The 23945-nt window shown below is 42.8% G+C and overlaps 1 protein-coding gene across 1 annotated transcript in view; it reads left to right on the top strand.

Annotated features, from left to right (window-relative positions):
• Positions 1 to 400: 400 nt before the first annotated feature.
• LOC119163312 (glycine receptor subunit alpha-2-like) overlaps positions 401 to 23945 on the top strand; it is a 138994-nt gene continuing 115449 nt past the window's right edge. The window contains exon 1 of the mRNA XM_075873693.1: positions 401 to 740. The gene's annotated coding sequence lies outside the window, so the exon portion shown is untranslated. The remainder of the gene's footprint in view (positions 741 to 23945) is intronic.

The raw sequence follows: 23945 nt of genomic DNA on the forward strand, positions 1-23945 counted from the left end.
AGGCCGCCTTTTCTTCAACCATCAAGCAATACTTTGTTTTGTTTTGTAGTTATAACTTCGATTATTTTTAAGCTTGACCTTAACTGCCCATGAGTCGTGTATAGCTTAATCAAGCATAGCCATGCTTGCTTTGCAAGGCAAGCGCTATCTCATCTTTAGCACGCTAATTGGTAGCGCTCACAGCGTGAGCTATTAGCCTTCCGGCGTCGCGCCTGGCATCATCTAGCCGGAGGGCCTACGTGAAGTTCCGCTAGATGGCAGGACAGTCGGGCACGTTCGGATGGAAAAGGTTCTTTGCAGTCAAAGAGGCGCAGGAGAGAGAGACAGACTCTCTCTCTCTCCACTTCTGATTCCGGAGTGGCGTGGTGCAGCCTGCATCGCGGCGTCACTCTCGCCGGCAGCGCCGCAGCCAACGAAGCAGCAACTTGGACGCTGGATGCGGCCGACGTGAAGGACCGTGCAGAGCGCGCACTTTGGGAACGGCATGCGAGCGGGCGCTCGACAGTTGAGTAACGAGGCACCCACCGGTTGTACTTGGTTTGTCCCTCTAGTGCGAAAAGCTGGAGCGTTTCTGTGTGTGCGTTAGGAAGTGATAGCGTGACAGAGAGTGGCACATCTGTTCTGGAAGCAGGTCGCCGCTATTTGTCTTCGAGACGCCAGCGAAGTAACTGCGCCTCTGAGTTGAGCACACAAGAAGAAGAAAAAAAAACTGCCACTTTGGACGAAACAGAAAAGCACAGGTGAGAATCACGATTGTTCAGCCCTCTTGCTTTATCGAAGAAACACGCTAAAGCTAAACGTTCTTTTTTTATTACTTAGGTATTTTTGACTACTCCTCTTGAAAAACATTATGTTTTGAAGATAACGCCTTTAGCATAGGGCTACTACTTTCTTAATATCAAACACACGATAAACACATAGCGGCAAGCAGTAAATAGAGAATAGAACCCACGACCTACCACATTTGATGTGGCTTGAACCCTTGAATTGAAATCTTGATGGTAGTCAATCGCTTTACCTTCACAGCATACGAAAGTATAGTCTCTAAACATCTAAATGCGTAGAATATGGAACAATCAACAATTCAAATATAGAGAGACTCGAACGCCGAACCTAAAAGTCTATACCTCTTTAACGACGTTGGAGATGAGCTAGTGGTACAACGCCTAGGTATGTTTAAACAACCCAAATGTACATTTTACACACAAAAAAAAAATATTGTTTTTCCGCTTGATGTTGTTGTTGTAAGCCTGTAATGATACAGTTCATATCTGGCATCTTTGTCTGCTCTAAGTTGCAGCAAAAAAGAAAAGTTAAACCCGTCGAGGTTGTAGTGGGTATTACGATAAAGTGTTCTCATAAAAACGCCGTTCTCTGTCACTTCTTTGTCATTGCTGAAGCAATTACAAAGAGCCCCATATCACGAGCCAGTTAATATTAATGCCGTATTTTTCTCTTCTTTTTTCATGTCATCTATTTATGCGACTAATGGCAGAAAGCAGTTTTGTAAAATGCGCTTGATATGCCTGTCACTAGGCGAATCAATATACTTTATGACTAAAACATTCGATCGAAAAGTTAATGTCTTTTGTTATCTTGGAAAAAAACACCTGATTACTTTCAGTGAAACATTTGAATTTAAATTATGGGAATTCATTAAACTCAATCGCATTAGACTTAGAACCGAATTCCCAGCGTTAAAGATAAATACGTACCATAGCTAAACGTTATGAGTCATGTTTTCTTCATTTTGTGGTCTAGCTTTGACCAATTATATAAAGCGTCATATACTTTCATAGCAACTCCTCCTATTAGTAGCTACGATTGTTGGCATGCTTTATGAAGAAATTTGAATGAGAAGCTTTTACTTGTGTGTACTCGTCTGGATGCTCTCATGATCACCACCGTGACTGTGTATACACCAAAACTAGTACGGGAGGGTAAGAGGGTTTGTCAAATACGATTCGCTGGCCAAGACATGAATCATGTTACTTTCTTCTCGCGTACGTCGTCAATACATTCCAAGAAGAAACAGTGGCGCATATTTGGGGGTGGGTATGTACGACGGGTATGCGCTATGTGCCACAAATATTAGATATTTTAAATCTACCCAGAAACGGTGAGAACAAAAATGAGTAAATCTAACAATTGAGCGTTAAGAAAAAAAGCTGTCATAGGCAGTATTGACTAGACGAATGCCAACAATATATGTCAGTCTCCAAACAGGAATCAAACCCTAAAATTCTGTGTCGCCATGCAGTATTCCACCACAGAGCCATGCCAGGCCTCCGGTAGAATTTTCAAATAGGCGCCAATGTTCGTGTAACGTCAACTGTGGTTGCTGTACTGACTATCCGATTTTATAAACATTACATATGTACTCCTATAATACGGCCGTCATGTCGGGTTAACATAAATTGTAATTTGGCACTATCCACTGAAGTTGATTTAGGTAGCAGTGCCGAGGGCTACCATTCTCGCGTGAACCAGCGTAAACACCAGCGCTTCGTTTCAGGTTACCTCATCTGGTGTTGCTAATATCCATATTGCTGTTAACATTTTTACGCAACTGTAAACAACTGCCTATATAAAACATATGTGGATGTTTAACTGATGTGTGTGCGTGGATATGCACACGTATTTAGCGCCATTTCATAATATCTCACTCAATAAAAAAATGACGATCTGCATACTTCGCATAACAAATCCTAAAGTACTTGTGATCTGCCGAAATTTTCACAACATTCCTTCTTTCCTCCATAAAGATGGCACCGGGAGATACACTTGTAGCCATCATTTTCAGCCGTCATTTTCGTCGTGTGAAAGCAGGCGAAGTGGCACTAAGCTAACTCGGTATCATTCGACGGTAATGACGTTAATCTTGTCGTGCGATTGGGTTATTCGGTAGAGACGTGACTTACGTACATAAAAAATATTCCATCGCTGAAGCTTGCTGTCTCTACCACCAGAAGCTGAGAATACGTCGAACAAATGGCTTCATGGGCAAACATGAACAGTCTCAGAACCACGGCAGCGGCGGTCCGAAAAAGGCTAGGCGAGAGAGACGCTAGAGTTAACTGCGGATGTTCATTCACGAACTATATAGGGCCCAATAAACCGTAACTGTAGTCTTTCGCACAGTCCTAGAGTTCTAGTGGGCGTCCGAATCAGCGCTTCATCCCCAAAACTGAAGAAAACATCGTGATGCGAGTGGTCGTAGCGCTGTTTTCGATCTTGCTGAGCAGCTTATGTGTTCAGGCGAGCACGTTGCCAGCATTTGTCAAGTCTGGGGACGAACTGCTCGGAAAAGGTGGCCGAGGCGTCAGCGGGAATTTTGAGAAAAGAGACGTCGATGGTGAACGTTGATGAACGGCCGTACACGAGATAGAAAGAAGAGCAGCCAGTTGTTCTGTGGACAGCGGTTTTGTGGGCAAACGTTACAAAAGGCTTATTGTACCCCATATGTCGTGGTGTGCTTCGACATACATTGACAACATGTCTGTTAATGTGCGATGAATTCTCTCGTTCAACCCATTCGTTTGAGGGTGGTAAGCCGACGTTGTCTTGTGCACTCTGCCACAAGTCCTCAGTAGGTCTTCAATGACGGAGGAGAGAATATTCTCGCCATGATCACTCAACAGGACACGAGGTGCACCATGACGTAATACAATGGCTTTGATGAAGAAATCAACGACGTCTGAGGCAGAACTTCTAGGCAGAGAAGTCGTCCCAGCGTATCGTGTCAGGTAATCAATGGCTGTCACGATCCATCGATGACCTGCTCTCGTCATGGCGAGAGGTCCGACGAGGTATATCCCAACGGTGGCGAAAGATGTCTCGGGACAGGGAATGGGTTGCATTCGGCCAGCCGGACATAAAGTTGGTCGTTTCCATCGTTGGCATACAGGACAAGATGTAGCATACTGGGCCACAAATGTAGAGATAGAGAGGCCAGGCCAAAATAAACCGTGCTTGAGGCGGCTGTGAGTTTTGTTGAAACCCAAGTGGCCTGCACGCGGGTTGTCGTGAAGGGCTTCGACAACCTGACACAAAAAAACGGGGAGAACTGGAACCTACTGGTTTCTATCAGTAGTGTAGACGTAACGGTGTAGCATATTGTTGGCAATCTTAAACTGTCATCGTTGTCTTCGCTATCTGGCTTTAGGAGGGAGTTATCTGCCACCTAGAAGTTCGATAATGCGCTTGCATTATGCATCATCACGCTATCTCGAGGCGAAATGGGCGTAGCAATTTTGAAACCTACTTGTCAGAAACCGACAAGTAGGATAATGAGTGGGTGACGCAGCGTGAGGTTCATATGATCACGATTGACCAAACAATCTTCACGGCGATAGTGGCAGAGGGCAGTGAGAGAGAGCGTCCGCATCTTGTTGGTTTTTTTCAGATTTGTAAACGACGTTCGATTTGTACTCCTGCAAACGGTGTACACAGTGACCCAGTCAACAAGATAACTTTTTGAATGAAGATAGCCAACATGAAGCGTGATGATCTGTAACTACTGTGAAGTGGCGTCCGTAAAGATATCGGCGAAATTTTTGTATGGCCCAGACGAGTCTAGACGAGTGCTAAGGGGGTCCATCACTCAGGCGAGTCCTATACGTCGTACATAGAAGACGTCCTCGCTTTTTACCGCCGCGTCCACAGCTCGATGGCGGAGAATGACTGCATTCGACGTCTGCTCAAAGACATCAATTCTGTGACATTCAACGCTTTGGCAGCAAAGAATCCTACCAGGGTCACGGATATCATCAGTACTTATCAGCGCCTCGATGATATCCATCTAATCCGCTTGCAAGCTGACGTTCCGGCCCCCAGGGCAACGAACGACAGTGAGCTACGTACGTTGATCTGTTCTACTATTCATAAGGAACTCCAACTCCAAGCTGCGTCGTGCTCTCTTGAGCTGCGCACGACACCTCTTGGTGGTGTCTTCCGCACCATCGTGAGGGAAGAGTTGGCGTCCATGGTGTGCCTGCAAGTTTCAAACCCGTACACCACAACCCCACCACTTGTAAGGCAACGCTTAGACCGCAATACACTTTTTTTTACCCACCGAGACTGAGTACCACAACCCACGCCAGCGTGGTGATGATGAGTATATTTACAATGAGTAGATGGAGTACATAGATAGCGCTCACAATATATATATATATATATATATATATATATATATATATATATATATATATATATATATATATATATATATATATATATATATATATATATATATATATATGTATATATATATATATATATATATATATAGGTCGTAATCTTGCTCGTTGTATATTTTTTCTCTTTTTAAATAAATGTATGTAAGAGGAGAGGTTGGTGCCAATGCGTGGTGCCGGCTACTCCTTTCCTCTTGCACAAAAGTCAACATCGCACATTTTGTAACAAACACAAGGCTCTACATACGTACATAGCACTACACTTGCACAATAAGTTCACGTTTTTCAACACTGAGTGTCCACACCACACTGAAATTTCCACACTACGTAGAAATGTGTCCGCACAACACTGAGTTTTTAAAAACACATGTAATCACGCCAATTTAAGTGTTCACACAAAACATGAAAGTTCAATAAAATGTCTAACAATGTTATAGATTCAGCAAGATAACGTCTTATCATTTTCCTGTTTAATCACGGAGTAACCTACCCGCTGCTGTACGGAGATTGTTACCCACCTCAACGTTTTGTAAAAAATTTTTTCTATTCCTACCTCTCTTCCTCTCTCTGTGTGTATTATTGTTCTGCTTTTGTTCTATTTGTTTTCTTTCTATCTTGTTCTAGGCTTTATTCTTTCATGGGTTTGTTTCCTTTATTCTTTATTCTTATTGACTCCACCAGCCTACCTGCTTTATAGTAAGTAGACTGTGCCGAAGACGACAGTCCCATCAATGTGCTAGTATTGGGGAAGAAACACGCAAGATAAAACGACCTAGAACAAATAAAAGAATAACAGAAAGAAACCTAATCAGAGGCACCATGTATATGTAGTATATGTGGCGTATAAAGAATGAGCACAGTCTGAGGGAATAGTCCTTTATATACATCGTGGTCTCACAATGTACCGCAGATAGAGTTCGTACAGATAGATTTCTGTGCACATACATATAACATTGGCAGTCAATTCATGTCCTGTCTTCGATTATTGTCCATTATACTGGTAGCGTGGCTTTCTTCAGAGGATCGATACCAACTGCCTCACCTACATATTCCTTACGTTCTTGTGTGTCGCGAGGCCCTTCACATCAAGCTGTGCAGATGCTGAGACGAATTTTGTGACAGCAGCACTGTTTGCGAGCGCAGCTAATTGAAAGCGACCATAGCCTAGATTGGCCGAACTTCCATTCAAATGGCGGCTACTACCAGTGAAAGGATTCATTACGCCATGGTAATTCCCTGGAATGGCTCACGGGAAGCTAGTGACTGCATTTCCATACTGCATACTTTCGGCCTTTCAGTGTCGCAGTTGGCCGGCGCACTTTCCAAGCCCATCAGCACATTGCATTTGTCGCTTTGAAGGCGGAGAATCGTATGCCACACTACGCGTTGAGTTATTGAGGGTATTATCGGAAGATTGTAAGCGAATTTCTTCGTAATTAATGGCTTGCCCTGACGCCACTTAAGCTAACTTTTTAGAGCAGCGATATAATGAGACACGAAGTTAGTGATGTCGCGTTGATATTTTTAGCATTTTGTTCGCGCGTTCTTTCTCATGAATACAGGCCAAAAGCGTTTCAGCGCTGTCTTTATCCCATTTGAAGCAGAGTAATTGTCACGTGATTAAGCTGTCTCGGCATCAACAAAGCCACTGTGTCGGAGTACCAGATGATTAAAACACTATGCATGACGTAACGGGCAATTTCTCATTTGTAGAAGCAACATTCAAACTTTATTTTATTTTGGAGTAAGTGCGATGGTACCAATGAATTAGGTCCCGCCAACATAAGTGTTTTATTCGCGGCACGTCAAGTTAGAAATTGAGCCTTCTATGTGTATCTCGGATTTATTACCTGCTGGCATCACTTGGCTGCATGTAACTTCAAAATAAATATATAAATAAATAATAAATAAATAAATAATAAATAATTAAACTAGAGGCATGTACAGCCAGGTGAAGTCTGAGCAAACTGTGCAGCCGAAGGGCTGGTGCTGCCATTTCGCAGGCGCTGATAGAGTTCTTTTATAATATTTTTCCTCTTCTTCGTTTGTCCTTCCTTTGTCATCTTTCTTTACCTTTTTGTATATTGCCTTCTCTCCCTTTTTTTCTGCTTCTGTCGGAACTTCAATATCCTGCCCCATGCTACGCTACACTGCACATGGCTATGCTATGGGCTGCCCTCCGGCTGCGGCAGCTGCGATTCCGATGGAGGCGGAAATGTTGTAGGCCCGTGTGCTCAGATTTCAGTGAACGTAATGAACCCCAGGTGGTCGAAATTTTCGGAGCCCTCCACCACCGCGTCTCTCATAATCATATGGTGGTTTGGGGACGTTAAACCCCACATATCAATCAGTTATGGTCTAACCTCTCGCCCTCACCTTCTCCTCCTCCTTTTTATCAGACGAGTCTTTCTGAACTTCATTTCTAATTGCCAGCTCCTTCATATGCTACAGTGTGAACGGCTACAAGCTTCTTATCATACACTTGTTTCCTGTAGCTCGAATTCACCATCTTTTATGAAACGATTCCACGTAGGAAACAGAAACAAGTCCAACAATTATTTTTTTTTCTGGTGAATGTGCTGAAACAAGGTGATAGTTTTGGATGGTTGATTTTGAAGTTTCAGTGCCAAAAAAAAAACGCGAAAAATATGGCTTTATGGCGCCATTTCTGTGTATCTTTATTGCTCTCAGATTGCAGTTTGAAAACTGCAAAAATGTGCAGAGAAAGAAAGAAGAGCAGTGATGAAAAACTACGAAAACTCAAATGATAAGAACATAGGCACACCTAATACCGTACGCCTGTTGATATATTTACAAGGTAGGCAAGTCCACACTCAGTGCATGTTGCTAGTTTTGAAAAAAATATAAGATATAATAGAAGTAACAATATGAAACATACAAAACCACAGTTTTGTTCTTAAGTTGAGCGATAATGAAGCAGTCTTTACGAAAACCAGAAAACAAAACAACTTGCAGCCTCATGTAAGCCCGCATTGTTGCAGGTAACGAAGTGATATTGTTACACTCTCGATCCTTACCTGGTTAAATCACCTGATATCTCCAGCGAGCTAGGTATTTACCGTGCAGCGCGCATTTTATCGAATACGAAGTCAAGTCTGTAGCTTGCTGCACTTGATGAGTTGTCGATGCGAGACACTATGCGGTGCTGTAATTATTACATGGAAACCGATGGACCTAATAGGATTCTTATGCAAACCCTGTCCTTATTACCGCGCACTACATGTCTTTAGGTCTTCTTGCTTTCAATCTGCCACATTCTTTCACCCATGTTGCGTAGCAAACCAAGCGTCTTCTGGCTGCTCCTGCCTACCTTTCCTCCATTTTTTATCTAGATCACTGGGTCAACATTTAAAAATAGGGCCATTATTTAGTTATGGTGTTTCACATAAATTTAACGCACAATTCGTTAGCGTGTTTCCGAGGAACTTCACAATCCACAAACTTAAAAACACGACACCAAACTCTTGATACTTGGAGAAGCACGAAGAAAAACTCACAATGCATTTGCCCAAGGTTCCAACACGAGAGCCATATTCATTTTTTTTTGTCTTCTCATTCAATGTATTCACAGTTCCCGGGCTACTTCTATATAGTTTCTGTACACTACCTTGTCTCGCACAGCCACAAGCATCGGTGACACTGCAAGCTCTTTGCACTTCCTCTGGTACTGCATAGCCTCCATGACTAGCGTGCCTTTCACCTAGCAATAATGTCGTGGAAGAATGTAACAGTGACATCATGAAAACGTCACTGTGAACTGTGTAATCGTGTTTACGTCATATGGTAACGGCATCACGTGATGATGATTTTTGCATCACTCGTGATAACGCCACCGGACACCGACGACACCCACGCTTTCGACCAATTTTTGTGTATGATGAAGCATACGTATAAAGTTTTTGTGTGACCTGTAAACATTTAAGGTTTAACCGTGTTCATTAACGAGCGTTATGTAGCCCTCCTGTCAAACAAGCTCCTCAATAAGAATAAACACTCTTCATTAGGCTTTTGTTATAAGTTTTATTTATTTAAAACTAAGACGTATTAAAGATATTTTCAGATTCAAAATAAAGTGAATAAAAAAGAAACAGTCACTATCGACCCTTTGAGTAACAAGTACTCAATGAGCTTCATTCGCCGAGTATGTCAATGAGCTGACGAGCAGAAACATTCTCCTCGCATATCCATTTCTGTAAAGTGGCGCCGACAGTAAAGCCATCTCCTAAACAACCCTGCCACATCACAGTTCCGTACGTCCAGGTAATCTGCGAGCAACTGGGGAAGATCTTGGGGCAGACAGGTATATCGGGATGGTACATGCGAAACCGCGTCAACTTTTGGAAGACTCCTCCGACCGCCAGAAGACCAGCTACCGAAAACATTTCCTGGGATAGTCAACGAAGTTCCTTCAACTGATTGCAACGTCAGTTACATCAGCAGGAATGAGTGAGTGAGTGAAGCAACTTTATTAGGTCCACAATAGGCACAAGTTAACTCGAGCCCACCTGTGAGAGAAAAACTTTCTGGAAAAGATACGTCATCACCGAAAAGACGTTCGTAGCTTCAGTGCTGCACGAACTGCTTCCCAGAATACAGGGAAAAGCTTGGCCAGCGCATAAATCTCAACGCCACCCCAGTCATCGAAACGCAAAGTAGCCACAACAAAACACAATTATTAGAATATCCGCATACTCAAATGACCCTTGGAAGCATTAGCCAGAAACTGGAACCCTGTTAAGCGTGTTTCTACATGCTTTCTGGAACCAATGAAGAAGACAACGCATTAACTAATGTGACGGGAAAAACGAAGATGGAGAGGTAGATAACCGCTAGAAAACTCTAGCTACGGAGCCGGCCAGACAGAAAGCCCCTCCAGAGACCAAATGCGTCTCGAAATCTCGGGCCAGTTTTACAATTATAAGCTAAACACTGAACAAGGCTGGAAAGTCTTTATTCATATCATATCCAGCAGAGATGCTTCTGCCAAGTATATTTACTTTAAAACTCCTCAGTGTAACTACAAAGGGAAATGGACAAAAGGGGATACAAAATTCATTTATCTACACTCTAGAAACATATAGTAAGAAAAACGTATTCCCCATTAAAGTTGTAATCACTGCAAACGTGTAAAATTTTACCTCGTTCACAGATGCTCGTTGAACAACGCTCCTGTTGAACAATGTTTTCCATGTACTTCCATTTTATGCAATACGAAATTGAAGTGACAAAGATCTATATCTTCTGTGAAAGCGGGACGTTCCCTTTCTGTTGAATTTCTCTGGCGAGCTGATTTACATGAACGGATGTCATTGTATTGCAAAGGAACGCGGAAACAGAACACAGGACACCAAACACCCCAACAGCAAACTCAAATCACCGTGTGGCCGACCGAAAGTCTTGCTTCCAAGCCAAGAGGTGCATAACACGCAAAACTGCCCACTGTGCTGCGTGCTGCCTTTGTGTGTTAAGCTTCAGTTGTTTTGCACCAGGACTTTGCAATTGTTTCACATTCAATTCATGTACCCAATCGCGCTCCTGGTGCCCTGCGCTTCTCGTTGTCTGTGATCTTTACTGCAACTCAGCTTTCAGCACGCGCAATAATAAGTCGCAATATCGGAAGTTATTCGTTCAATAAAGGTATCCCCCTCTAACAGCCGTGAAACGTTTTTTTCTGGATAAGAAAAGTCGTAGGGAAGCATTAAAACCATTCCGGAAGACAGATGCGGCACCGAGAAAACCTCCTAAATTCTAACCTTCGATCTTACGTAATGTACGTGTAGGTAGTCGATCTGCTATATAGCAGACTCTCCAGGCTGTGCCCTCGAGAACTGATAAGGAACGGACATCTTGTGATCCGTTATGCCTCCACCGACGAATCGAAGCCTCGTAGAATGCATTTCACAGGAACCCCGTTTCATGTCGCCGCCGAGGTAGAGTCCGTCAAGAACTTTTCCGCGACTCTTCCATACGCGTCCTAGTTCTAGTTCATCGATTTTCTTGTTCCACCCAAGTTTGTTGTTGCCTTTCAAGTCTCGGACCACAAGGCTGTAACATGTCGTCGTTTTAATCTGTTTTTTTTTCTCCTAAAAGTCTGATTTACCAGTCCTGGCCTCTTTCGAAGCACTCAGCGTTATACGCTCACTTGGATTTCGAACATGATATATAGCTTTCACGGGGGATTGTATAGTTCCGTATATTTTGGGGAACCCATCAAATTTCTGAAGATCAGTATTTGTACAGCTCTTGATTTTCCAATGGTAGATCGAATGGCATGCGTGGCCATTTCCCCGTTTTCTTACTTTAGTGTATATAGTAGACTGTGTGCCCAAAAATAAGAATTCATTTCGGACTACTTGGCACATATTTCTGATGTAAATGTAACAGCCTAAAAACGTATAAGAAGCCCCACTCTGAAAACACTCTTCGCACGCATCGATAAAGTAGTCGATAGTCAGTACTTGAGTGCTTTGTGTCTTTTAAGTGCTGCTGCTTGGAAGTTGCGCTGTTACTCTGACTTCAACGCCAAAAATATAATGGTACCAAACTGCAGGAAGGGCGCACGCAATTGGAAGCTAATGTGTATTGTCCTTTCGATGCATATTCTAAAACGGTAATATCCTTGTTGCGATATCAATTACATGAGAACTTGAGGCACATTTCCGCCATCGCCGTTATGTTTCGTATAAAGTATAAAATAGTAACGCCACCACCCATTTTGTATGCCCTACGTGAAAACAAATAGACAGAGACAGAGAATAAATTGAGAAAAATCCACAGAACTCAACAAGAATCGCAACATTTGGTTTGCTACCCTGCACTAAGAAGAGAGGGAAGAGAGATGGCATATGAAAAGGAAAGTAGAGAGAGAAGTAGACGCATGAAAAAAAGTACAATAGCGGTGATGCTATAGACTATTCAGTAGGGCCACAGCCACGCAGAAAGTTCACTGAGACCTTGATTGATTATCTGTGCGAAGACACATGATGTTGGCATTCGAGCACTGACTGTCCTGACAAGGGTATGTCGTCAAGGCGGGCTAACGCAGCAGCCAGCGGCAGTCTGTACGCCCTGTAACGAGGACAGTGAAAAATGACGTGCTCTATCGTTTCATCGCTGCCGCAATGTTTGCAAGCAAAGCTGTCTGCGTGAATAGTCATTGAAGACGGTATGTGTAAACAAATGCTCGCGAATGCTGCTGACGGGCATGGCCCAAGTGTAAATGGAACACGCCGGCTGGCTCCGTCAGGCTAAAAAACATGAAAGGCCGTCTGGTGTGTACGTGTGAAGTGGAGGAAGGGAGCTGCGTCGCTCAATGCGAATTTTAATCAAACGGAGGTGGTCTAGCGCGCTATGTTGGCAGACATAAGCTTTTTTGTACGTGTGGTTCTGTTCCCACTAACTTAGCGTTTTATTTTTTTTAAGAGGTGGTGATTGAGGTGCAGCTCAGTTTGATCGATGAATGCCTTTTGGAAGCAAAAAATGAAAGAGTTGCGTCTCAGTGCCCGGGATGTTAACACACCTACTTTTATTGAAGGCTTTCCTACCCTGTCACAGAAGACCAGACATTATGTGGCCAGCAAAAACGCAAAATGTTATGTAAGCTTTGCACTGATGCTTCTAAGACTGCACTGAGAGCACAGCTGGATGGCCTTCATTGTTTTTCTTTACTTTCTTTCTTCATACTCTTTTTTCTCCATTTCCTGTATCTCTATACTGCGCATCTTTTTTATTCATGTATTTCTGCCTATTTACTATATTTCTTTCTTTCTTCGCTATTTCTATCCTAAATTGCTGCATTCTCTTTCTTTCTCTCTCTATTTGTTTTTTCTTTTACTTTCTTGCGCTCTATTTGTTCTATCTCTTTCTTGTGTCTGTTTCTTTCTAAATCTTTCTCACTCTGTGGTTTTTTGAGCTCATATGTCTTGATTCCCCTTATTTTTCTCTAAATTTCTCTTCTTATTTCTTCCCGTCTCTGTTTTACATCTCAACTTTTCTATCTTTTTCGCCGGTTGCCTTCGGTCTGCTGCTGCTGAACGCGGCAGTGGAGCTACCAAATGTTCTAGCAGCTACCCATTCGCGGAATTTTTCGGTGAGATCGCGTAGCAGCTACACGCTGGCCTGTAGGTCCCGACGTGTCAGTCGCCGGCTGCCGCCTACCGCGCACCTTGCACGATCTCAATGAAGTTTCGCACTCACTCAGACACCACCACACAAACTGAGGAATGTTCCACAGCTTCACTGCGAAACATTCCCGAGATCCGCATCCTTGACCTACGGGCCCGGTGAGGATGCCAACGTGCCTTCGTATTTGCGTGCCTTCGTGTTTGGATAGGCGCCACTGTGACTTGTCGTACGCCCGATGCGGATCTTGGAGGACACTTAGAAAAAAAAACGCGTGGTTGCCATGTACTCCGTTAGATGTCACAGCGATCTAAACGACACTCAATAAAAAGGTCCGCTTTAAAATACTTTTGTTGAACCTTTCGACGTATCAGTTGGCCATATCTTACGCGAATTTCAGTTCAGTGCTGTGTCTCGGTATGCTTTCTTGCGTGTTTCGTTTATTTGCGCTGGTAAATCTTTCTTAATCTAGAACCAACTCGCCCAAGCAGCAGTACTAAGCTCCGACATCATATGCATCCTATGTAACTCTCAAACCAGAAACATCGATTTCATACAAGTTGAAACAAACTTGGAAAACCAGAATTCGTTGCTTCATCAGAGTTTCTTGAAAAGCAAAAAAACAAAGCGCATTTTGTCGCTCGCGCCACAAAAAAAAAAGCTCAGAGTTCTAGCAGGAACTTTGAAGGCCACCTCAATGCGTTGTGAACAGCCAAGCGAAAGAGTTAGCGTCATGTATCCAGCGCACGTATCATGCGAACCAGAGTGCAACACCCTGCAGGCTTTAACTAATGATCACTTTTGCTCCGGGGAGTAGGAAACTAATATCCTGGGGACATCAGTTGCCGCACTCTGCTTCTGCCGAGTGATAGCTCGCTGATCCAGTTTTAGCACTTACGAGGGAAAAATTAGGCTGGTGGCATAGCGATGTTCTCGCCAGCATGAATGTCACGTCAAACGACGCTAATCTCGTTGTGGACGTGGCGAGGAAACGTGATACAATGAGCTTTTGCGAGAACAGAGTCCCGCAAAGGCGCAACTATCCCTTCGCCGGATGTAGGTCAAAATGTTTCGAAACTTGGTGGAGTAATTTCAGTCTTTCATGAGAAAGCAATGTCAAGCAAACAGATCTTTTGAGATGGAGGAGATAATAAAAAAGCGAAATACACAATACTACGTGTACTTTCATGTGTGCTTCCAGAGTAACGGAATTCGACGTCAAGTTCGAAGGACGTCGGACAATCCGATGATGGGCTGAACAAAGATTCTGACGCACGGAAGCAATGAAGACTAGCGAATCGCTCGACGTCTATAGAAGAAGATTCAGCACCGAATTTATAAACTCGAGTCACGAAGTTTGACTGCGTTTTGTGAGTCGCTTCAGCCTCTCAAATCTTTATCCCAATTGGGGAAGACGGTGAGAGGTCGCCACATAAAACACACTCAGTGATCCTTATTCAGGGCTCCCATCATTTCTCAACAGAGATGAGACATTGACGGAGCAGATTTTTGAGCTATATTACTGGGCCAGTCGCGGTGCCCAATAGCCTGTTGCCTTCGACCAGCTGTCCACAAACAAAGGATTCCCGCATCGATTTGCACTTTTCCATCTATAAAATCGAAGCAGCACTACATTTGTGTGAACCCATGTCGGCACAAGAGCCCAATAGATTTTCATAAAGAGTAATGTGTCATGTCGGTAAACGTGCGATAATCCTGCTCCTGGAGCTGTACAACAAATCCTGGCAAGATGAAGTGCTCCCAACAAGCTGGAATACAAGTCGCCTAGTTCCACTTCTGAAGCCAGGCAAGTCATCGCTGCAGCTCTATTGCTACCGTCCGATCGCATTGGCCAGTTATGCAGGCAAGGTTACGGAGAAGATGAGCCTGGAACGCCTGTGGTGGTACTTGGAGTGCAACGACCCCAACCCAGAAACAACGTAGTCGACCTGGTTAGCTACGTTCAACACGACAAAGCCAGAAAGCATCTCTGCGCATCTCTTTTCCTAGACGTAAAACGGGCATATGATGTCACACATGAAGCAATTCTCACCACCCTCGAAGAGGTAGAAGCAGGTAGTCGGATGTATCGCTCGATGCATATTTATCTGTGCATGCGATCCTTCTTTGTGAGCAACAAAGACGGTCAAAACCTCTCCACATTACAGCTACTTGTTTCCATCAAGTTTGCGTATTCAGCCCTGTGCTGTTGAATCTTACGCTGTTTGCCCTCATTGAGCATCTGCCAAGCACAGTCAAGCGATCAATGTACGCGGATGATATGCGCGTGTGGACATCCACCGTAAGAAGCCTGTAGTTGCGAGCAAGAATTCAAAAAGTTACCAGTAAAACAACACGTTACCTCCGAAATCAAGGCTTGGAGATTTCTTCTCAGAAAAGGGCCCTGGTAGCTTTTACGTACAAATATATAAATGAATACGACATAAGCAACAATAATGAAACTGCACCTACGTTCGATTGTGCAAGTTTTTGGACCTCATAAGTGGCAGAAACGGCTGATAGGCATCTGTCATATACTGAAGTTCCTTTCAGGGGGAACTTGAGGAATGTCACCCAGTGCAATGATTCAGCTGTACAGGGTACCTTTTCTCATCTTCTTGTGGTGCAGCTTACCTGCATTGACCAATGTAAGCAAAACAAGCCTACGAACGGTACGAGTGTTCAGGCCAAGGCACTCCGGATTTGTCTAGGTTTGCCTCGAAGTGCGTTGATGGTCACTTTTCTAGCAATCACGGCCCATATTGACATTTAGACACTCAGTGCAGATATAAGACATATTACTAGGACACAACGCCACCACCTAGCCCCTTGAACAGCCGAAAGACCGCGTTCATCATTTCACCCAACCGTAACCACGTATCACGTCTCTTTGCCAACACGCTTCCCACCCGCCGCCAGGTCTTCGACTCCTTTTTGGTGCCTTACTCAGGTTACGATCAGGCTAACAATACCTGGAATTCACAAAAAACTGTATTAATTGTCAGCTGCTCCTAAGCAACTTGCTCTACTCCTGTCGTATGATATGTACCAAGGCTGTGTATACGTATACGCCAACGGCTGCGTTTTACAGAACAGTTCAATGGTATCTGTTGTAATACCAATAAAAGCCACAACTACAGAATTCAGGACCACCCACCTTACGGCGTCAAAGGCAGTTGAGCTCGCAGCTCTTAGTGTTACATTGCAATTCATTAGTGATGAAAGGGCACAACAATTGACTATTTTCAGTGATTCCATAGTAGCACTTCAACCCGTTCTCCCACCTTTACGCCACGGCCTGTACGAACAACTGGTGTTCTAAATTTCATACGACACACACAATTTAACTGAGCAAGGACACGAAATAACCTTTCAATGGCTTTCAAGTTATTTAGAAATAATTGGCAATAAACGGGCCAATTGAGCTGCCCGTTCTGCCCTTACTGAAAGCAGTAGGATTTCAATTCCGCTCTATAATGAGCTGACGCTGCTCGGAAACTCCACATGCTCGCTCGCTAACGCACTGAGTCGAAATGCAACGAACCAAACTTTTTAGAAACACGAATACATGACCTAGACACAACTCCCAGTCTTCGAGTCACTCCAGGATTTCGCTGAGGTGAAGCTACCTTGCTGTAGAGGTTATAGATGGGTGTGGCACTTACGAATGCGTACGTGTTCCGCATAGGAATGAGCGGCACTGCAGCCCGTGAACATTTAGGCAATGACGAAACAGCCGGGCATGTTCTGTGTGAATGGCCACAGTACAGCTCACAGAAACAGTCACACTGCCATGCACTCGATCAACTGGACAGCCAAACTCTTTCGGTACAATCCTGCGCTATCGAAAAGAATTTAGGTCACAGTAGAAGGCTGTGAATATGCTCTTTCGTTCTCTGCGTCCAACCGGTCTCTCTAAACGACTGTGATCGGAACGTCCTGCTTGTGTGTGCACGTGCATTCTTTTTTTATTTGCTTTATCTCTCGCCTTCTATACTCCTTTGGACCCTTATTTACCCATCCCTGTAAAGGGTAGTCAACAAGTTCTACTAGATTCACCTCCCTGTCTCTCCCTTTTAATTATTATCTCTCTCTCTCGCTCTTGTCTGCTTAAGCTAGCTGCATCTTCAGTACACACTGTGACTAGGGAGAATTTAGTACGTCCAATTCCGACACTCAATGACTGAAATGAGGGCCCGTGGACAAGTCTACCCATGACATATGTATTTCCTAACAACCGTAAAGGAGCTCTACCAAACTTCTCTACGGTAACCCTTTGTTGTTAATTTCTTATGTTGAGCCGGAGTATATCCACTTTTTGAGCTATGTCCAACACATGGTACTGGGGTTACAGTGCTTGGTTGTTTAAGAGAATTTCTTTCCAGATATATCTTACATAACTTATGTGCACACAGAAATATATACAATGATGATCATGCGTATGTACAGTGCAAGCTCTTATGTACAGCGAAAATAAATTATTTGCGTATGCAGTCATGTACAATGCAAAAATTCTACAACAAGAACGGGACATTTATTATCTTCGAGATGATGAAACTTATATAAACAGTAGAGGCTGTATGTACAAACAAGGGGCTCTTTCACAATGTAAGGTGATGTTTTTGCATCCACTTGTGCTTTCTTGCTGTGTGTTTTAAAAAAAGCTGTTAACAATTTGGAGTATTAGAAACTCTAATATGGGAGAGCACAAATCATCCCAAACTGCTGTGTGATTAAAAAAAGTGACTAACGATTTTGAGTGCTTGGTACTCTATTATGGGAGAGCAGAAAGTCGTCCCAGGGTAACAAATTGTGTGTAAAAAGAAAGTAGTTAACGGTTTTGAGTACTTGGTACTCCACTATAAGAGATCAAAAAGTCGTCTCAGGGTAACAAGTTGAACCAGAAGTAGAGGGATTGTTCCAGAATGCGGGGGCGTCATGCCGATGGAGGTGAAATTGTAATGACCAGCGTACTGTGCAATGTCAGTGAAGGTTAAATAACATCATTACGTCTAAGTATCCGGAGCCCTCCACAGTGGCCTGCCCAATAATCATGTCGTGGTTGTGACGCGTGAAATTCTGCAAATAATCATTAATTCAGTCATAAAGTCACACGGGTATTTGAGCATTTTGTTCACTGACTTGTTTCAAAGTGAATAGAACAAGTGAGGCGCCAACCAAAGCAAGGGTCTGTCTCAAAGCTAAGCAAAAAAAAAAAAACGTAAGTCTTAGTATAAGCTCAGAATTGCCGTCATTTCACACAAAAAAGAATAACACGTAAAACTTCCCTATAAACGTACAGATAACACATGAATGTCCGCAGTATACACAGTAGTATTACGAAACACAAAAATGATTCTTCTGGGACTCGCTAGGTGGATTTCGTGCCGACTGGTTGTGCACCCGCGATCTCCGACAACAGAGCAGCTCTGGCCGACGGGGCTCGCCCTACGCCATCTCCTGACGCCTTCAAGAACTCTCGAGGAGTGGTGCCCCGTCCTCGGACTCCTGCGACCATGTCTATCTTTCCTATCTCCTCCTTACTTCCGTCGTTCACTGTCCCTGTGTCTCGCCCTCCCCTTCCTCTCTCTCTATCACTTCACCTTTTAATCCCTCCTTTACCCCCACCCCTCGTGAGTTACTGTGGAGGTGTCTTCCCCCGAGAGACAGTTACGGGGTTCAATTTTCTTTTCATTTAAAATCACCCCCCTTTCTCTTCTAAAAACCTTTTCAATTTTTTTCCGGCATTTTTATTCGGAGACCTGCGTGGTCAGTCTCTCCGCTGCACCAGGTAATTCCATAGGTAATGTCATCAGGTAATTTCAAGTAGGGTGATGCTCGACACAAAAATACGATACGTGCATAACAAAACTGCATGGTGTCGACACACACTGAATATGCGTTCCGTCTCCACTTTGTTTAGCTATACCGCAGGACGCCCGGTTGCACTCACTTTACACATTTGGGCCGTAGCAACTGCAGTGTGTGCAACGTTTCGGCTTTTTCGACGTGACGTTGCCTCTACAGCGCAGTCCGATGTCGCGTCTAGGACGGAAATGAGGGCTTTGTACTCTAACTAATGCCTTCACTGAATTACAGAACGATGAAGCGCCATCGGTGGGACAGCATCGAAGATATAAAAATCCGCTTTTCCACGTTGCGTACTTCGAAAGGCACCTGCAAGTTTCATCCAGAGCTGCGGCCATGTTTGTAGAATAACAGGTAGAGCTGTTTCGTTCATGGTCGACCTGTCACGTTAAAAAACGAGATTACATCTCAGCGACGGTGACACCTTTTTTTGTGGTTAAAGTGCACTGCCAGGACGATTCGGCTACTTCGACGTGTGATTTCCAGCGTGTAAGCGAAACCGGCACTTTAATACTACTACGACTACTACTACTGCATATAATAATAATAATAATAATAATAATAATAATAATAATAATAATAATAATAATAATAATAATAATAATAATAACCATGGGGTCTTAGTGCAGGCGAACGAAAAAATAAAACAATGCAAATATATAATAAAAACAAAAAATAACAATAAAAAATACAAATAATACAATACAGGCACTCTCCAGAAACATCCAATAAAGAGAAAATAAACAGGAAAAAATAAATCAGCGCTAAATGGGAAGAATAAAAAGACAAGAAGAAACTAAAAAAAAGGAAGTGAAAAATTAAGCGGAATACAGACATGTATGCAGAAACCTTCTTGAAAGACAGTAAGTGAATACTTTGTACATTGACAAAAATTTGGTTAAAACGGTGCATAGCTGAGATAACAAAAAATGATGTTGGACAGTGAAGAGCACCAAGATCATGAAAGTTAACATTATATACACTTTGTATTTTGTGAACAGTAGAGGGTTGAAAGAAGTTGGCAGGTACATGACGTGTTCGATTCCTAACGTTGATTTATGGGGAATCCGAAAATTTATACAACTGAGAAGTAAAGGACAGGATAGCATACCGTGAACTAGTTTGTAAAGAAATGATAGGTCTGCGCGATTTCGTCGGCAGTGAAGTGATAGCTATGATAATAATCTGGCAGTGTTAGAACGAGATCCAGAGTTATTTCTAGTGAAACGATGATTGTAAATGCCTATAAGATTTTTTCTAGACTATCTCATAGCGTCGCCGCCAGATTTACGATGCCGTTTCAGATCACAGATGCATATTCGAGTTGAGGAAGACATATGACAGTGTACAATTTGTGGAAGGCTGTAGGAGAACTGAATTCTCGAGAGATCCTACAGCTACAGCCGAGAGAACGAAGGCCACGCATGGCAGCACGTTTATTGTGAGCAGAAAAATTCAGCATGCTATCAAAAAGAACGCCAAGATCACTGAATTCATATACCTTACATAAAGACATGGTATTCACAGGGCATAGAAATGATACGATGAATATTTTGTGAGATATCCTCATTAATTCGTTCTTTGAGGTATTCAGACAGGGGTTATTGTTATCACACCATTAAGAGAAAAAACACAAATTTAACTGCAGCAAGCGTCAGTCGTTGAATGAATGAATTTCTTTAAATATCTTATTATCATCAGCATACTAGAGAAAAGAATAATAATGAATTAGAAAACATAATAATAATAATAATAATAATAATAATACTTTATTGTACGAAACACAAAGAAGCGGGCCTGTTTAATTCCCTAAGACTTGTGTGACTAGGCCAGGCAGAGCCGGTTACAGCGATGTGGATACAAGGTAACAAAACTATTGTTTGCTTACCAATGCACAGACAAACGATTGACACCATTACTTTTTTACAGGAAGTAAATAAGAAAGAGGAACAAAAGAGGGACACACAGCATACGTGGCATACAAATAGACCATGTGATTTTAAAGCTCTGCGAGTAAGTTCTTTGCCTTTTTGAACTCGCTGAAAAAAAATTTGTCGGGTAGTTCATTCAAATTTTTAGAATATGTACACTTCTACATGCTTCTCCACATCTGGTAGAGAACCAGGGTACTATAAACGCTTTTTTTTCTCTCAGGGGTCGACGCGTTACATATGGCACTTTAAAGTCATCACATCAATTGTATCTTAGAACAAATGTCTTGATAAACAAATCCTGGAATACACAAAAGCCCAAACCCTGAAATATAGTACTCGCATCTATCTTACTACCGTAAGCTACACTTTTTAAAATATTTCGAAGTGAACTATCAATGCGTGTTGTCCAGCGTTATGAGCAAAATGCAAAAACTGTTATCCCATACCTCACTGCACTATATGCTAAAGAATAAACTATCATTTTTTCACTGGTAGAGGCACCAAACTTTTTATATTGAAAAGCAGACATGCCACACTTCTCAGTTTGGAACAAATAAATGCCATGTGATGTTGCCAAGACATAACACTATGAATATTATTGGTATAATAATATTATTATTATTATTATTATTATTATTATGAAAAATTTTGTCATTGTCATGAATGGCGGAGGAGACTGCGGGCAAAAGTCGCTTCAAGCTCCAGCTACCTGACAGAGACCCGAGGCCACCTCTTGAATGCAGGCAGCGATAGCACAAGTGCGACTTGACTTTCTTTGTCAAAATTACGTACACTACTGTCAAATATTTAAGGTAAACTGCGTGGCCAATCTGTGTTGCCATTTAGGCTGTGGACTCTTGCGGGATACCGAGGTGTTTGCGAAAAAAATAAAAAATAGAAAAGTATTCCTAAGGCGTTGGCAATGGAGGATAACATGACAAGAAAGGATTGGTGCGGCTACGCACTAGTGGCGCGAACTCTGAGAAAACGGCGCAGCTGGAGTCCTACCCTCCGGCTTTCCTTGCTCCTCATCTTCACTTTCCTTTTTCCACCTCCTTGTTGTAGTATACATATTTATTTATTTATTTATTACAAGTACCTACATCGCCCATTGGGCATTGTTGTAGGGGGGTTACAGTAGAAGATAGAATACAAAACAGCAAAATTAAAAGCAAATAAGTCGTGCATTACAGTATACACGAGAAATCAACACTTGTAGTACAGCATTAGAACAAAAGTACAAAACACAGGATTATACAACGAAAGCAGTAATTATACATATAAAAAAAATCAACAACTAAGAGAAGTACAAAGCCAACGTTGAATATATGGGTTATTTCAGCAGCTCAAAATTCTGTTTCAGTGGCTGTTAGGAAATTAAAATCAGAGAATATTGGTATTTTTAGCGCGTTCCAGTCACTAATAAAATTTGGAAAGAAAGAGTATTTAAGGACATTCAATCGACAGGTATATTCTCTAATTTTATATAAGTGATCTTTCCGTTCGGACATATAACTAGGCGTCTTTATATACTATACTAAACCAATACGTATACCACAGCAATACCTATACTGTACATATATATACATGTCAGTACTCTACACGCATATACTATACCTCTCTATGCCGACCGCGCTTCGGCTGCATGTCTCGGCGCATACCCGCATAGTGCGCCGCTGTGGAGAGTGTGGGCGAGCAGGAGTCGAGCAGCTGGTGACGCGTTTCTACAGGTGACACGCGGTGATGTCATCACCCAGCCAGGTTTATTCTGCGCGAACACAAATGGCCTAACGTTCGAATTAAAGAGCTTCGCGGCTAAAAAAAAAAAAGAGAGAGCAAGCTGCCGACATCGCACTGGAATTTCGTACTGGCGAAACAATAGAGAGGCACATTGCTTCACTGCACGGATTGAGACTCTCTAACGTAACGCTTCCAGAATACAATTTACCGATTTTCTCCCGCATAACTTCAAATAAACGTTCTGTTAACTCTCTCCACACACAAGATTATCGTCTTTCAACGACACTTGCAGTGAAACATGCAAATACGTGGCCGTTTTTTTTCCCCAGAATTAACTCGGCTAGAATGTCTGTGTGTGCAATCTTGCCAAATGATTCAAAACAGTTGAAAATATTCCGTTTTTTTAGAATATTTCCTGCTATTGTAGCATAATTAGCGCTGATGGTGGGAACTGTTCTTTTGGGCGAAGCTCGATCAAAATAATATCAAATATAAATAGGCGCAAGTGGCAGTAGTTGTCACCGTCAGCTATAAAAGTCTACGAGCCATGAAGACGATTTGCATCACAGTTCTTTTGGCAGGCCGTCAATCATTGAAGCCTGCGAGACATGAAGAGAATTCGTATGACAGTTTGTTTGGTGAGCCGTCCTCGACAAAGCAAACACAACCTACCTTGCGTCCTCTTAATAGGTTCACTTCCGGCGCCCACCCCATTATTTGAGTTGACACGACTAGAGAACGACAACCTGTCATGTATGGATTGTCGGGTTGCCATGTCCTAACAGAGACTGTTTGCCTCTACGCAGCTTTGACAGGCAGGCCTGGCAATCGCGTGTGTATTGTTACATTACCCAAAGAACGAGACTATTTTTTCTTTCCACTCGCATGTTTGTTCTTTGTTATTTACTAGCACAACGGAAGGCGAGGTGAATGCGACGAAAAAAAAAAAAACCCGGAGGCAGTGCCCGGAGGTTTCAAAACCAGCCGTGTGGATCGATCATTATCTGTGTGTTCACACTTGTTATTTGACGAAGGTGCATGTTGTAGCTTCTTTGTGCGAACAAAG

This window comes from Rhipicephalus microplus, chromosome 9 (genome assembly GCF_043290135.1).
Source record: "Rhipicephalus microplus isolate Deutch F79 chromosome 9, USDA_Rmic, whole genome shotgun sequence".
Lineage (NCBI taxonomy): Eukaryota > Metazoa > Arthropoda > Arachnida > Ixodida > Ixodidae > Rhipicephalus > Rhipicephalus microplus.